Here is a 16345-nt window from a genome sequence, read left to right on the forward strand (position 1 = left end):
GACTCCTGAACACAATTAAGCAGGGCAAGAAGGAGAAGGGAGAAGGGACTCTTTACTTTCCTAGTTTTCCTCCCTGGAGCTGGGAGGTGCAAGGGATGCTGTGCTGCAGCAGGAGCCATGGCACAGCCTCATTGTGTGTGGGGCAGCTAGAGCTGCACACCGGCTGGCAGCCTGGGAGGGACTTGAAGGTGACAGAGATAAGGCTTGGATCCTAGTAACCCGACTAATAAAAGACTTATTCCAGCCTTAATAAGCTCCTTGGACAGATGGATTCTGTTGGACAGATGGATTTAATCTGGGAAAATGATGACACGGCTTTTGTACTCATTAGTATTTTTGGTCTTGGCATTTATGCATTAATATTCTTGTGGTAGGTTGGTGAAAATATGTCTGTGCAAACCTGCACTGCTCCTGCTCACAGCAGTGGGGCAAGATGCCTTTGTGCTTCCCTTCCCATCCTGGTATGTGGTGTACATGTGTGCCTCTACATATTTTATAGACATATGTCTATATATGTACATACAGGTATGTACATATGTATAAAGACATATGTCCATGTGTCTATAACACACATGTTGACTATGTATTCCCACAATTCTTGCATGACTGAGTTGAAGACTTCCATTTTGATAGGCCTGTGCAGCCCTGTGTTCCCTGAAGGTGCAGCTCAAAGTGATTTTCTAAGCTGAAATATTCTTTTCCCAGCTTGTGTGCAGCCACATTTTTGAAGGAGACTTGGCAGCTCTTCAAGATAATGAGGGGGATCAAAGTTGAGACTTCATGTTGTCCTCATGTCCCCAGTAACATATTAGACAGCAGGGTGACCAGAGAGTAACTAAACAGATTGACAGTCTTCATATAACAGAGGAAAGCTCTTGCAGTGGAGTGGGTGCATACTTAGGTGATGGTTTGGGAATAATTAATGCTAGAGCAGAGGATGCTAATAAGCACCATCTCTCCCCAAGGTTCATTCAAAGCAAGAAGCTACAGAAACATAGAGTGAGAAAGAACATGCCAAACATTTTGTGATTGGACTTTATATTTTCATTGCCTTAAGTGAGAGGTACTTAATTTTAAGCACTTAATTTTCCCATTATGGATGGGTGTCATTTGCAGCTCTGGACTGGCTGGGGATTTTTGAAATAGCTGGAGCATGATGAAGTTTAAATGAAGTCAGAAACCGAAACTTACAGTGGAAACTTTCTTAATATTTAATTTACTACCTCCAGAGCTAGTGGAAAAGGGCTGGGGGCAGAGGGAAAGGGAAGAATGATATTCATGAATTGTTCCATGAATATGTGAGTGGGTGTTTAAACGGAACAAAAAAAACCCCAAAGTTAATTTCATATGATTTATGAACTTACTTTGCTATAAACAGCAAGGGTGTTTGCCAAATATTTTTCTTCCTTGGCACTTCATTTTCCTATAGGTGCTTTACCAATGCTACCTGTCACAGAGGATTAGCTTGGTAGTTTCACAGGCTTTGGAGGAATGGCCATTTGCAGTGGGGGTTGACAAGTTTTGCAACCTGCCCTGGAAGTCTGGGCTACCTTGCTGGCACTTTGAAGGTGCAGGGTCAGGTGGCTCCCACCGTGTCACCTCCCTTATGCTGGGTTACCCTGCAGGATAGGCAGCTCTCCATTCCTGGGACTGCCCACAAGGAATCCTCTTTGAAACACCTTTTACTCTGTAGGCGCCTTCACTTTGGGTTTTCATAGGGAGTGTACTAAGGTGGAAGTGTTAGTGTTCAAAATGCTTCAGTGTTTTCTCAGATACAGTGTGTGCATTATCTTCTCCCATAGGTAGGCATGAATAGGTTAGCTGTTTTCTGCTTCTGTAGGGGTGTCAGAGGTCCCTCATCAAGTGCTTTCCTTGTGCTCCCTGTAAGCCACAGGGTGCACAGATGGGGCCCTGGTAGTAGCAGGTGTGTGACCCAGCAGAGCCAGGTGCTCTGGAACTGAAGCACATGGTGCAGGTTGTGCTGTTGTGAGGCTTCTCTGCCCCTCTAATTGTCATACTAATGTGGATTAGTATTGAAATATTTGGATGGAAAGTGTTCCACTTTTTTTATTTTATTTTTTTCATGTATGTGGGTCTGTGATGACTTATTCAGTCCTTATGTGTCTAGAGTTCCTTGATTCCAGAAAGAAAGAACCTGAGTAAAGGACCGCAAAAATGGTGTGCTTGTGTTTTGCTGTTATGGTGAGGTGCTCAAGACCTGATGGCAGTGGAAGGGGGGTGAGGTTATCAAGCAAAGAGCAATGAAAGAATTCTTCAGGGAGCAGATTATCCTAGCTGTGTAATTAAAAATAGTGGTCTGCTGCTGTCATTGCTGTTTGGTTTTGCAGCTAGAAGCGGAGCCCAGCAGGGCAGCAGGCAGCTGCCCCTCCCACAGTGTGGCTGCAGGATGCAAAGGCCTGTCTGCTCAATCATTCTTCCCCCTGGTACCTGCTTTCCCCCTGCTTTTCAAGCACACCTGCAGGAAGCCCCGCCCCAGTGAAGGGAGTGAAGCCTGTGCATGCTCTGGGGTGCTTGTTACTGTGCAGCCTGCTTCAAAGCACCAGGCATCCCTGTACACAGAACAGCCTCTATGTGTTCAACTAGAAGTGCTTCTTGGGTTTCTCTGAAAAAAGTGCTAACACAAGTCTTTAGTTACAAACAAAAAACAACAGTCTGAAGCAGCATCATTTATACTGGCTGGCAGTGATTCACAGAAATTGATTTTCCCCCAAGTTACAAAGTTTACTGTTCTTTTTTGCCTTTTTTTGTTTTCCAGTTTGTTGTATCTGCACTATTTATTGTATGATAAAACACCTTCTAGATGGATCCCTTTATTTAGGGGAATATCCCCATAGTGTCTCTCCTCTATCTTTCTTAATGATGGCTTTGCTCTGCTTTCTGACTGGTGCCATGAATCATGTGTGTGTTAATAGATCTCTGTTGAGGTCTGCTTGCTCACAGAATTCAGAAGGGGAGCAAATTATGGGGTGTCTTGTAGATGTAGAACTGCTGTAGCCATATTACAGATTAAAAAACAAAGAAACCCCAAACCTGCTAGCATGAGGTAATTTTTCTGTGAGAAAAGGTGATTGAAAAAACAATGGAAAAGCAAGTCTGGCATAACTGTGACCCTCCAATTCTTTCAAGTCCTGTCCAGCTGTATAAAGGAGTGCAGATGGCACTGGGTTTTTGGCCAACCTTTTCTTTGCTTGCTTGTTATGGTTCTTCAAGGATATTTGCATGCTTTGCCTGCAGCAAACCATAATTTGCTTTTATGGTGAGATTTGAGTGACTCAAGGGAATTTCTGCTGTAGTTTTATTTAAATTCAAAACATGCTTTGATTAATCACATGAAGAGGGGTCATGTGGTCAGTATCCTCTGTTTTGCTTGGAAAATTATTATGCTTCCCATTTTCAGCTTGAAAAGTGTAGTTGCTGGTGTGTTCAGTTGCTAGTGCTCAGCTCTGATGGATGATTCAGGGTTCTAGGATAAAGACCTTTGGACTTCTAACTAAATTCCTCCGCTCAGCTTTTTGGCAAAACAGCTAACTGAGCTAGCATTTGTGATTGCCTTTTCAGTTCATTTATGGTACACAAGGAAACTGAATTATGGGGGGACAGCCAGGCACCTCCTTGAGTGCTTGCAGGTGAGCCATGGGGTAGGTGGTGTGCTGCTGGAAGTGTGTCCTTGGTGGCAGCCAGAAAGAGGGGAAGGAGTGCCTGCCCCAGAGTTTTAGTGTCACACAGCAATGGACACAGGTAGCTGGAGCTCTGATGCCTCTCTAATGTAGAGCAGGCAAAAAGCATGTAGGTGGGTTTCAGTGGGTGAATTTGGCTGCAGAGGCAGGGATTGGTGGTGGACACCTGGAGCAAGGAGGACCTTCAGCAAGCAGTGTCTCACCAGCCAGAGCTCTTCTGCCTTGAGTCTGTGAGTAAGTGTGTTTTGGTAACATTGATGGAAATGAGAAGTTATCTTCCACCCCACAAAAATACCCAAAACCTAAGTTAATATGTTGGATTTCTTTGCTCAGAAGTTGGGAATTAGTAGGTGTGCAGTTATTCTTGCAGCAGTTCTCTTTTTGCAGTGTAGCCTAAAACATGGGCAGGTGGAGTGTGGTGGCACTTTATTGTAATGTAGGAAAACTGAATGGAAGCTTGTGTGGATCAAAGAATAGTCCCAGCTGGTACAAAATTTGGATCTGAGAATTGGCTAACTTCAGCACAAAGAAAAAAGTTTCTGCTGTAGGCTTAAGTAGAAAATGGTGGGGGCTTTTCATTTTTCAGTGATTGAAAAGTACTGGTTTTTGACAGCATAGCTGTCACAGACTTTTTTTTTTTTTTTTTTTTTTTTTTTTTGTGTGTCTTTTAGAAATAACGATTCCTTAGGCTAACCTTGATCTGAGGGGTCATTATGATTTACTGTTCAACTCTGCTCTGGACCATGCTGGCCAAATCCCAAATAATCTCCAACATTTAGTGAGATGAGAATTCCAGCTCTGGCGTTGGGCAGAGTGCTACAGGTCATGTGTCAATGTATATTGTATGGAGTGGGAAGCTGTTCTTTTGGAGATGCCTGTTCTTAACATGGGTAGTCTTTGTCCCCTGAACCCTGTTCACAGTTCTTGGGATGGCTGTATGTTATCACTCTCCTTGGAGATTATTTACTCTGCTTTAAGCTTTGCTGATTGCCACGAGGTTGAAACTGTCAGTATTATTTGGGTTGCCTTTGTAGCCTAAAAGTAAATATTTTTATTGTAGCCTGTATTCTTGGGAATTGCATGCACATGTTAACCACTCCTTGGAAACACCTTACTGTGGAAAGCACTATTGAGAAAATGCTATAATCTTTGCTAACGTGGGAATTTTGGTCTCTTATTCCTTCTCACTTACATTTCTCCTCCTGATGCTTGTTCACCTTGATTGCTTGAGAACATGCCTTTTTCTGGTGTATGTAGGAGGCTGCTGTATGAAGAGTTATCTTTAGTTTTGGATGGATGTTCTAGGGTGTGGATACTGAAGAAAATACAGACGTGCTCTCAGATTTGCATTCACAAATAATTCCATTGATTAGGGGCCTAAAGGGCCCTAAAGGGTAAATTATTTGAATTTATTCATTACATTTTTGTAACCCTAGATTTGAAGACTTTCCTGTTTTAATTAGATGCTTGGAAGAAGCCTGTATCTAGTTTATTCTGTGTACTGAAGAACTAGAAACATTTGGGTTTGGATTCATTAGAGCTAACAGTAATAAATTATTTTACCCATAGCTCTCAGACTTTGTCTTGAAGAGCAGATTCGTCACTGTGATTGAAGGTGACATGAGGACTGAGTCATATACTCAGCCCCATCCAACACTTGGATATAATAAGTTTTAATTAATTTTAAATTTGGAATAAAACCCCATCTCATGATGATCTTTATTTTTATGTGAAGAGCATGATTTGTGTTTTTATAGTAAGATTGCATTTTGAGTGATTGCTGCATGGCATTTCAAGATAGCTTTAAATGGGGAATTTTTTTCTGTAGAAGCTTTGCTTTGTGTTTTTATTTTGAAAAATACTATCTTTAATGGAGGCATTAAGGAATATTAAACGGAGAGATAATTTACTTTGTCTTTTTAATGCAATGTTCTTGTGCTCTATCGTGATTTTGAACAATGATACCTTTGGGTACACGATGAAGGTGATGACAAGTTGATGAAGTATGACGACAAAGTGAGGCTTAATTTTAGTATATTTTGTACTTGGAAAGTTCACTAAGTTCTTTTACAGTCTGATTTAAGTGTATCTGTTAGTTGCTTAACCCATGATTGAAGTGGAAGGACAAACTCCTGAGCGGGCAGAACGTGTAATCAGGAAAACTGAATAGCAGCTTGTGATTATGGAATTGAAACTACTGGTGAGAATTTTTATAGTGGCATGTAGTTTATATAACTAACCAAATTAAAATTTAACCATATGTGAATATCTTTCCTCTTACGGAATACGTTTACTGAAAAAAAAAAGAAAACAAACCCCAAAGGAATTCAGCAATTAGAGGGAGTGCATTGCATTTGATCTCTTACCAGTCTTTTGCTAATAGTATTTTAAAGTATGAATTTAATTTTAATGCATACATAATTCTCTCCTATTTCCACTTGTTTGATTGGGACTGCGAGAACAGAGCAACATCTAATATCTGTGTTTATCAATATCTGCTTCCATATCACCACCTCCTCGGGGGAGTTCAGAGCAGTGTTTCAACAGCACTTTTCTAAGCTCAGAGTTGAGCTCTTCTCCCAGAATCTGGCAGGACAGCTGGTTCTGAGGGGCATGGATGGCTGTTTCAATTTACCTGCTGCTTCTTCATAAGAAAGAAAATGTCTGAAAAGAGGAGGGGATGGGGGGTAAAAAACCTTGCTTTTTCCATAGAGCTGTGCAACTCCTCTTAGCCAACTTGATATTAAATCCTGATAGAGAGAAAACAGGAACTTGCTCCTTTGCTTAGTTGCTTTATGTCAGCATTACACCTTCTCAACTGCACTTAGGGCTGAGTCCTACTTTTTAAGATGCCGGTGATCTGCCATTCTTGATGTAAAAGCTTGTTTCCAAGAACTTAAGCTTTTTCTACAGAAAAATCTAAGTGTACTTGGGAAAGCCTGAGAGCTTCCATGTGGAGTCAGGCTGCAGATCTGTACTGCCTAGGCTGCTGTCTTTAGTACCTGTCAGTGATTGAGAAAAGGATTAAAAATACACATATAGACGAAAAGAGAGACTTCCCATATTCCCAACCCTTGGCTACTGATGCTGAGGGTTTGCTCTGGGTGCTTGGTTTATTTTTTGTTTTTTGGTGTTTTTTTTTTTTTTTTTTTTTTTTTTTTTTTTTTTTTTTTTTTTTGACTGGGATTGCATCCAGTTCATCCATACTTAATAATCCTTATGATGTAAAGCATGTTTCCATTCCACCTTTGGCTTCAGTGGCATCCAGTGGGAAGGAGTCTGGCTGTGTGAAAAAGGACTGGTTGAACTTGCTACTCAGTAAACAGTGGTAGGAGCACCATGGTGTGACTCTTCAGGGTGGAGGAGCCCTCGAGAGCCGTCTGCAGCTGGCACAGCCTCATCTTTCCTGCCATTCTTCTCCCCTCATTTTGAGATAGCAAAGCTGCACCTCAGCAGCTTGATGACCTGTGGGTTGTGTTGCGTGGATTCGCAGCCCACTTCCATCTGCCGGACATAATTAACGATCCGTGTGTGTCCATCTATTACAGTATCAGGCTAGTGTAAACAGTCATTTTTCCTTTGAAAGCACGGCTGCTCAAAAGCATGCTATCACCAAATTGGTATTTGTTTTAATCTACAAGTTGGAAAACTACGTTTTTCTGATTTATTAGGCTGTCATGAGGGCTCCCTAAGTCAGGCCTGAATCTTGCTGTCTCCTGCAATCCCAGTTGGGACTCCCTTCCAAAGCTGCTGTGAATCCCATTTTTGCTGAAACAGTTTCTGAAACAGTTCTGCTGTTAGAAAAAGAACACTTGAGATGAAAATTAGAAAATTGCTACCAGTAAATTTTGGTCTTAAGCCTAAAATTCCTTTTAGCCATGAAAGAGCTCTTACTCCTGAATTTCTGCAATTCCTTTCATGTTTCTCAACAAAGTACAGGATGAGTTTTATGAAGAATCAAAGCAAGTTTTAGGTGTTGCTTGTCACATGGTGTTTGTTTGGTATAGTTTCTCAGCTGTAGGGTTATCTGATGTAATTTTCTATTTTGGCTCTCCATCCTGTATTCTAAGTGTATGGATTTCCTTGGTACTTCAAACTGTTTTTACTTTTTGTGGAAGGAGGGAAGAAAAAAAGCAAAAACGACAGTTACTAATGTTTCATGGTAAATTCTCGTGTGTGCATGGTATATTCTCATGTAGGCATGGTATACTGTCATGTATGTTTGATATATTCTTGTGAGCTCAGGTGTTCATCAGATCAATAGGGAGGAGAGTTTTTTTCTAGAATTGGTGTCCACCAAGAAGTAGAAAATCTGAATATCCCAGGAAGACAGGAACAAAAGGATGTGACTCCTGCTGCATATGTCTGTCAGAAAAGACCAGTGAAACTGTGAAGAAAGACTGAATTTTTGTATATGTTGTTTTTGGCATCTGGTTGGTGTGCAAAAGATTTCAATTTTTATTAGGAAGAATGCTTTTGGCTATTTGCTTCTATCTTCTGAACATTTTCAGCAGCTTCAGAAACCAACATTTTGCAGAAATAAGGTTTGGGTTATTACTTCTTTGCTCTTGGTTAGTAAAGAGTGAGAATTATGATTTTCTCTAATAAATATTTCCAGGATATAGTAATCTGCAATGAAATATGGCATGCACTGAAGGTTTCCCAAGATATGGAATAAATTTTTTGTATATTTTAGAGAGTGCGTAATCTTATTTTTTTTCCAGGATGGAGTTGATTAAAAAAGGTTTTGTTTTTTTTTTCCACACCAGCAGTTGGTGACATAGTTTGTCGAGCATGCAGTATATAAACAGATGAAAGCTATTTTTGATGTGTCATTGTCTCAGCAAGATGGGAATTGGCAGCACCGATGAAATGACAAGTACTTGGCGCTGTCGACTTTACCACATGGCTGTCAGTCTAGCGATTAAAAAGAACTGGCAGGCGAGGATTGCTGTGGTTTCGAGCAGAGGAGCTGATTTTCTGCTGTACAGCCTGATTCTGCACATTTTGACTCATTTTGAGGTGCTGAAATCAGGTGACTTGGCTCAAGTGAGGTAGGGGTTGCTGGAACATCCTGCGGGACTGAGTGCTCAGGAGCAGGTCTGGTGCTCTGCAGGCCTCCCTGTTGTGGCACAGGGCTTGCTAGCACACAGGCACACAGGGATGCCTGGACACACGGACACGCAGGGATGCAGGACACACAGACAGACATGCACACTCAGGTTGCCGCCTCCTGAGCCATAAGGATTTGAGCCTTGAACTGGTCCTTGGGCACAAATCCTCTGAGTCTCTGAAGTCTAGGCTGGAGTGGCATTTGCTTTTTACAACATTGCTTCTAGTTGGAAATGAGGATAAGTTGTTTTATACGGCTTTCTCTGGAACAGGGGTCTAAAATCTAAAATAACTGTCCTCTTTAACGTACTGTGCAGGAGTGATTTCATCTTTTAAATTAGAAAGTTAGATGAACATTAATGAAGAGCTTGATCTGTTGATGGATACAAGGAGGGCAGAAAACATGCCTAAATTTAGGAATTTTCTCTCCCTGTGGGTGGGGGATGTATATGCCCCAGCGGGTCCACTTTCTGTGGTGAAGGGGTAACATTGTTGCATAAAAGGGTTTTCTTTATTTATTTTAGTGGCACAGTTTAAAGGCTAATTGGAAGGGTACTCTTGGGCTGTGCTGAAGTGCTTAAAGGGCTCCTTGTGGCTGGGTGAGCAAAGGGCCTTTGTTCCTTGTGCAGGCTCACGTGATGGCAGCGAGGGGATAAATAGCGACAAGACATGTGCACAGCCAAGCCTGACTTATCTCTGCAGCCCCCCTCCCTGCCAGCTCCACCCTCCCACCCTGCTGCAGGCCCTCGGAGGATTTTTTTTTTTTTGTTAAATATGATCCATTTTTTTCTCCTGTAGTTAAATTGGGGGTGAGCGGAGGAAGGGGGGAGTGCAGAGGGCAATCTCCATCCCGGTTAAGAGGAACTTGCCAAGGACTTTCTAATGCTGTAGAAAGGGCAATTCTCCAGGCGTCTTTAGGATTTTAATGAGTGTAGCTGATGGCTCGGTTAGGGCTTTTCTTTCCTTTTATGACAGATTGCTGATACCCGTCCAGGAAACCTAAATGCAAAAGTCATTTGTGGCTGCACCGTTGTTCTTTCTCCCTGTCATCTCCCCAGGTCCAGACGTGCTCGCCGTGGCAGCAGCCGTGGGTGGGGACGCTGGGAGCTGGGTGTTGTGTCCTGGCCAGGCGCTGCGCATGGTCCTGGTCACAGCTCCTCGGCTTTGTCTGTGGGCATCTTCCTCTGCCAGCAGATGTGTTGGTGATGGGTGCTGGTGCCCAGGTTTGAGGAGCACGCCTGCCAACCTTCCAAATGAACCAGCTGTCTTTAGTGACCTTTCTAGTGGGAGCTGGGCAGTTTTGGTTTTTTTTTTAATTTGTTTTTCCTCCCTCCCTCAGTCAGGAAATTTTTCAGTATTGTGCCTGGTGGTCTCATGTTACAAATCCTCCCAGCTGGCTTCTCATTTTTTTGGCCATTTTTCTGACCACCTTGTACTGGCTGTAGGGAAAGGGGGGGAAAGCTACCCTTGGGATCTGAGGCTTGACTGCTGCCCCTGTATTTTTACCTTTTCCTACTACTTCTGTTTTTTAGAAGGCTCAGTTTTAAGTCTCAGTTGCCAAATGTTTGAAACGAGATGGCTAGGCCTATTCAACCCTGAACTCAATTTAAACATTTTAAACTTACCAGAAGTGTGTTAAGGGATTTAAAGTTGCATGGCCATTTCAGAAATGCAGCAGGTATTATTTCCCTGAGCTCCATCATTTATCTTTATGGAGAGAGCTGGACCATTGCACATTTTTTACCTACATTTATCTGATGAAAGGAAGAGGGCATGAAATAGAAATGCTCAGTTCTTTAGTTCTGGTCTGCCCCCCCCCCCCCCCCCCTTTGTTTTGTGAGGACATCAAGAAAGAAATTTGGGGGATGGGTGTCTCAGAGTTACCTGAAGCTTTTGCACTCTTGGAGGCCAGGAACAATACAAATATGAAGGGAGGGTGAATTCTTGCCATCACTGGTCTCAGGCTGGTGATCCACAGAGCTTGCAGCAGCTTCAAAAAGTTGTGAAAATACTTTCTTTAGGTTATGCATAGGCTTTTGGGTTTTGTTTTAAATTCTTTTTGTAGGAGTTTAGGACACAACCTTTCTTTGTTTAAAGGGAGAAGTGAGTAGCCATCAGTGATTAGCCTTTCCCCTATTGCATACTTAACCAGATACTATGTAAAGCTCCTAGCTACTGTTTTTTATTCAAACACAAGATCCAGCTCTGGCCTAGGAGTTTTCCACACCTTTGAAATGTAGCACTGTTTCAGGTACAAATGACTGATGGCTCTGCTCCCTCATGGAGTATTGGTGTTGTTTTGCTCAGTGCATCATTTTCTCTGGTTGCCTGGGCTTCAGGGAGGTCCTGACTTTGCAGCACTGCAGATTCTCACAACAGGTTAGGCCTGCCACGAGTTATGAAGATAACAGGCTCTTTTCACAGCTTTTAATACTAAAGTTTAGTCAGAACTTCTTGCAACTTAGTCTTGCAGTGCTCTTGGTTCTTATGGGAAGGTTTATGTTTGGGGTAAAAGCCAGGCTATTGACCTTGGATATTCTAGAAGAGAAGAGAAAATTATCTGTTCATTAGCATTGGCATTGCCAGTTGTTACATATATAATATTACATGTCATTGTCCCTTGGTGACCTGTAGCTGTTACTGGAAGTGTCACTGTATGGTTCATGGGAGGCTTGAAGTAGCTCCTGGTGATCATTTCTTCCCCCCACCCTCCATCTATTGCCCTTGTGGAGCTGTTGGCATTTTACCTGTGTCCAGAGCAGCCCTGGAGAGGGGACTGTTTGGGACTGCACCCTGATGGATAGGAGTAACCTGTGGCTTCTCTTGCAGTAGGGAAGCCTTAGCCTTCATTATGAGTAAATGGCATTAAATGTGCTTGTTTGATTGCTGCCCTCGTGTTGTTAGAGTGTATTTATGCCAGATAAAATACCTGGGTTTGGAGGGGTGTTGAGGACACAGGCTGAGGGAATGGGTTTTATTTTGTGTATGTGGCTTGGACAAGAAGTCTTTGAATCTTTCCTGTAGTTTCTAAATTAATTCCCAGGGAGTGTGGGGCCTGCAGCTCAAACTCTTAGATGTGACAAGTGTGACTACTCATGTGCCTTTAGTTTTTGAGAAGGCTTAAAGAAACTTGTCTTTTTGGAATATCTTCTGAAAATCACTGACTGCTTCTTTTTCCCTTTTTTTTTTAATTACCTTTGAAGTAACATTGAGTGTTACCATTTAATCTGTCTTATGCTGCTGATGAAAAAATGCCATTGCTAGTGTGATAGCATTTCAGAGACAGTGAGGTTTTGGGGACTGCCTGACTAAAGGCAGCAGGTGGTTTTTTTGGTTCCCTCCCTTCCCGCTGTGCTCTTGCTGGGGAACATGACTTGTTCCCTCCTGCCACAGAGAAGGCTCTTTGATCCAGGCCCTTGGGAATGAAGGTGGTGGAGATTTTGGGGGTGCCCTGCAGGGCAGCAGAAGCCCAGGAAGGTGGTTAGCTCAAAGGAGGCAGGCACAGTTTGTGTCTGGTTACCAACCTGGTAGTCCCTAGGCTCTTGTGTCCCGTGATGCACTGGCATCGCTGCTGACTAGGTTGCTGATGGTCCTGTTGTATCAACACATCTCCCATTGCTCTCCCAGTCCCTGCTCGGGAAAATACCAGACTTCCTCTCCTGACCTGAGCAAATGTCAGGTCTTGTTACTAATCAGTTTTTCCCTTCTTTTCCCCACTATTCTTCCTGTGAGAAGTCCCTGTGCTAGCCTTAAGAAATGAATCAGTGCTTGAATTTTCATCCCTGTAAACACAGTACTCCCATATGGTGACTTACAAATCCCATTGAAACTTCTTATGCTGCTATTTGGTTTTTGAAGTATTTCAGATAGGCTCTCATTGTCTGTGTTTGCATGCTTGTTTATGTACTTACTTATCCGGGTGCCCTTTGGTCGGCTGGAGGGCTTCAGCTCTCTTTGGCTGCACTTTTAAGTGATCTTTTAAGTGTGGTTAAGCAAGCATGCTTAAGCATGGTTTAAAATTCTTATGGCTGAGCAAAATTACAATACCCTTCTGCCAGCACTGTGGTGGGAGCAAATGGTGTCAGAACTGTCTGAAAAAACCCGCTTTGAAATGATGGAGAGTTGCAGCAGTCAGGGACACTTGGCCAGGCTGACCTGTGTTACAGCCTGAGTTGGCCACAGCCACATCTGAGCCCTGCCTGCTCCAGCCTGCTGGCCTTCTGTGCCATGGATAGCTGCCCTGCCTCCCTCTAGGGACAAGGAGGCTTTGGAGATGATACAGGACTTGGGCAGGCTGATGGAGCAGAGACAGGAGGAAGGAGCAGAGGGGCTTTGGCATCGAAGATTGATTCACTAGCACTGGGTGTTAGTTGGGACAGTCATCTGTATTCATCTGTGTCATCCTGGGCTTTCAGTAGGCACTTTTCATAATTGTTTTTGTAATAGTAGGCTAACCTTTCTTAGGGGAAAAAATTGCCAACAGGTTTAAGAATAAAAGTCTGGCTATTGTAAAGGAAAACATGTTCTTAGCAGAAATGGGTAATTATCTCCCAGAGCTTGTCTTATCTATTCTCTATTCTCAGAGGATCTGATGATACCATCTCGGTGGCATTTCCTCAGGAAAGTTTGTAGCTCAGATCCCCTACACCCTCCTGGCCCTGCCCAAGCCACTGGGAAGTGGGGGTGTGAAGGGGGGAAGACCATATGGATGTGTTTTCTGAGGAAGAAAGGAAGCAAAACAGGATTCATTGCCCCCTTCACCTCCACTTTTCTCCACTGAGTGCCCATTGAGAGCACCTTGGGCATGACAGGGTGTCAGCAGAGGTTTGCACACACATCCCCCTTGGCGCCTTTGCCTGGCCCATTGTGTTCATGTCTGCAGTGTGCTAATCTCCTGCATGTGATCGCTCTCCTTTCCGTGGCTGGCCTAAGTTACTTAACAACCAGCAGATTAACCTTAGGAAGATTTCCTCTGGTTTGAGGGGGAAGCCTGTTCTTTTCTTACTGAACGTGGGATTCGAACCTTATGTAAGGGACCAAAGATGTTGACTGCAGTCCCTGGATATGAGATGCATGGAAATGTCTTGTGTTACTGGGACTTCTTTGTAGTGTAGGTCATTTGAAGGGGATTGGGACTTCTATTCTCCTCCCAGCCAAGATTGGTGAGCTGGAAACTGTATTAAGGAAATTACATATGCCATCTTTTCTTGCCCCGGAATAGATAATTTGTGTGTACATGTTCATGTGTATATATATGTGTGTATGTATGTGTGTGTGTGTACATGTATGCATTTACAGATAAACAATCCATTCATGGAAAAGAATCTCAGGAGGTCATCCAGTCCCATGCCCCGAGACTGGTGAGCTTTTGGTCTGTTAGGTTGTTCCTCATGGCTAATTTGTGTAGTCTCTGCTCTCATGCTGCTGCATCCTCAGGCAGTCTGTTTCTGCAGGTAACCATCATTGATAAGGAGGACCCTGTAGTATGTAGTAGCATGCCCTCTGATTTCCAGCTGATAAATGATAATCATCAGGAATTTGTGTCTTATCCTCAAGAGACATTCAGGTTTTTAGTAGGAATGCTGCAACCTTCACTGCCTCTGCTCCTTCTATTCAGGAATCCTTGACCCTGTCTAATTGTTTGCTGGCTGCAGGTGCTCAGCCTCCTAGCTCAGCAGCACTGGTTCTGTGTCTGAGCTGTGGATGTTCGTTTTCCTTTTATTCCCCCTCTCCCCGACAAAATGATGGGAGTTTTCTGCCAGTCTGGCTCTGGCAGTGGCTGCTGCTGCTGTGCCTGAGGCCAGGGGCTGGAGGTATGGGGAGGAGGGGAGCTGTCACAGGCCTGCTCCTGGTGGCAGTAGCTCACCCTTAGATGGGCTTTTAGCTGAATCCCCAAGTCACACCCACAGACATCTGCTCAGGTCTGGTCTGAGTGAGGCTGAACTGCTGGTGCCCTGGTGATGGAGCGAAATGTGGCTCTAAGCTGTGACTCACAGCACTACGGTCTGCTCAGGATAGATGGGCTTAATTGGACAGTGAGGGACTCAGGAGGAGTTGTTGCACATACATGGGCTTCCCATCCTGCTGCTTCAACACCCTGCTTTCTGCTTATGTTCTCAGATGCTTTCTTACCCTTGGCTTTTGCCTGTTTCATCTTCCACATAGCGGCTTCCCTGCTTTGCCTCCTTACCTCCAGACAAGGACAGGAACTAATTTCTTGCAGTTTGGCTGAAGCTGAAAACAAAACCACTTTCTCTTAAACACCCATTTGGTTTTGGTGGGCAAGGTGGTAAATCTCTGTGAAGGAACATTTGCACCACTCTTGCTTTCCTCTTTTGGGATCAATACTTCTATTTTCAAATATGGTAATTAGTGAAAGTGATCAAGTCACCCATGAACACAAGTGATCCTGTACTTTAAGAGAAGTAACTTCTGGCAAACTAGACCTTTTCATTTCCTCTGGCATCAAAAAAAAGGTGACTTACTCTACCCATAAACACCACCAACCTTTCTGTTTCCTTGGCTTTAGCTGAAAGAACGTCCTGAATAGTCCTGCATTCATCTGGCTGCTGTGAGAGAGCCTGCTTTCGTGGAGGCATGTTTTGAAAAGGCTTAAGTTACAGTTATGTTGTCCTCAAAAAACCAGAATTTGTTTTCATAGCTGAGGATAGAATAAATGGATTTCTTTTAAATGACAGTATTTTTAGTAAAATTGTGGGGAGTAAAATAGTAATAAAATTGTCTACAGCTGAGATAACATTTTATTTTATTTATGGATCTGTTTTTTTTCCGTGGTTGAGAGCTAGCACAAGGCATTGTCATTGCATGAGCACAGCAGAAAGGTCCAGTGCTAATTTCTCTTCTTCAAGAAAGGGACAAGAGCTGGAGAGACTCCACTCTGCTGTTGAGCTCCTGATCTTTATTAGCAACCTGTGATCTAATCTGCTTGTTCTTCTTCTTAACATGGTTTTCTTCCTCTTCACTATGTTCCAAGTCAGCTGAATACACGCACATCCGTCCATCCGTCCGTCCATCCATCCATCCCATACTTTTGGTAATAGCAACTAAATACATGAGACCAGGAGTCTGTCTTAGCCTTTCCAAATTACTTCTCAGTTCCTTGGCACCTCACTGAATACCCGCCTGAAAAGGGGAGTAGATATTTTCCTCCTCCTGACAAGGTTCATCAGAGTTCCAGTCACACAGCACAATGGTAGTTAATTGTGGAGCCATGCTGAAAGTGATGACCTTGGCAGCAGTAAGTTTTTCTTGTTGGAATTTTGGCATGGAAGTGGCTTTTAGCAACCCAGTACTCATGAACATACTTCCTTAATTTATGAATACTAAATTAATAGAATTAAATGTCTTTTGATTTTAGTCTTTAAGCCAATGAAAGTGAAGTAAATCATGGTTATGGATGAACTGCTATGTAAACTTGCTGCTGTAAAATATTCTGCCAAGTAGAATACTATAACAAAGTAAATCCTGTAAGCCTAAAGCTTAATTATTGATTTGATTTAGGCATATATACAAAT

General features: G+C 43.1%; 1 protein-coding gene across 4 annotated transcripts in view; it reads left to right on the forward strand.

The window, feature by feature from the left end:
- MAP4K4 (mitogen-activated protein kinase kinase kinase kinase 4) overlaps window positions 1-16345 on the forward strand; it is a 163360-nt gene that overhangs the window by 39077 nt on the left and 107938 nt on the right. The gene's annotated exons all lie outside the window — the stretch shown is intronic.

Source organism: Molothrus aeneus, chromosome 2 (genome assembly GCF_037042795.1).
Source record: "Molothrus aeneus isolate 106 chromosome 2, BPBGC_Maene_1.0, whole genome shotgun sequence".
NCBI classification, from domain to species: Eukaryota; Metazoa; Chordata; class Aves; order Passeriformes; family Icteridae; genus Molothrus; species Molothrus aeneus.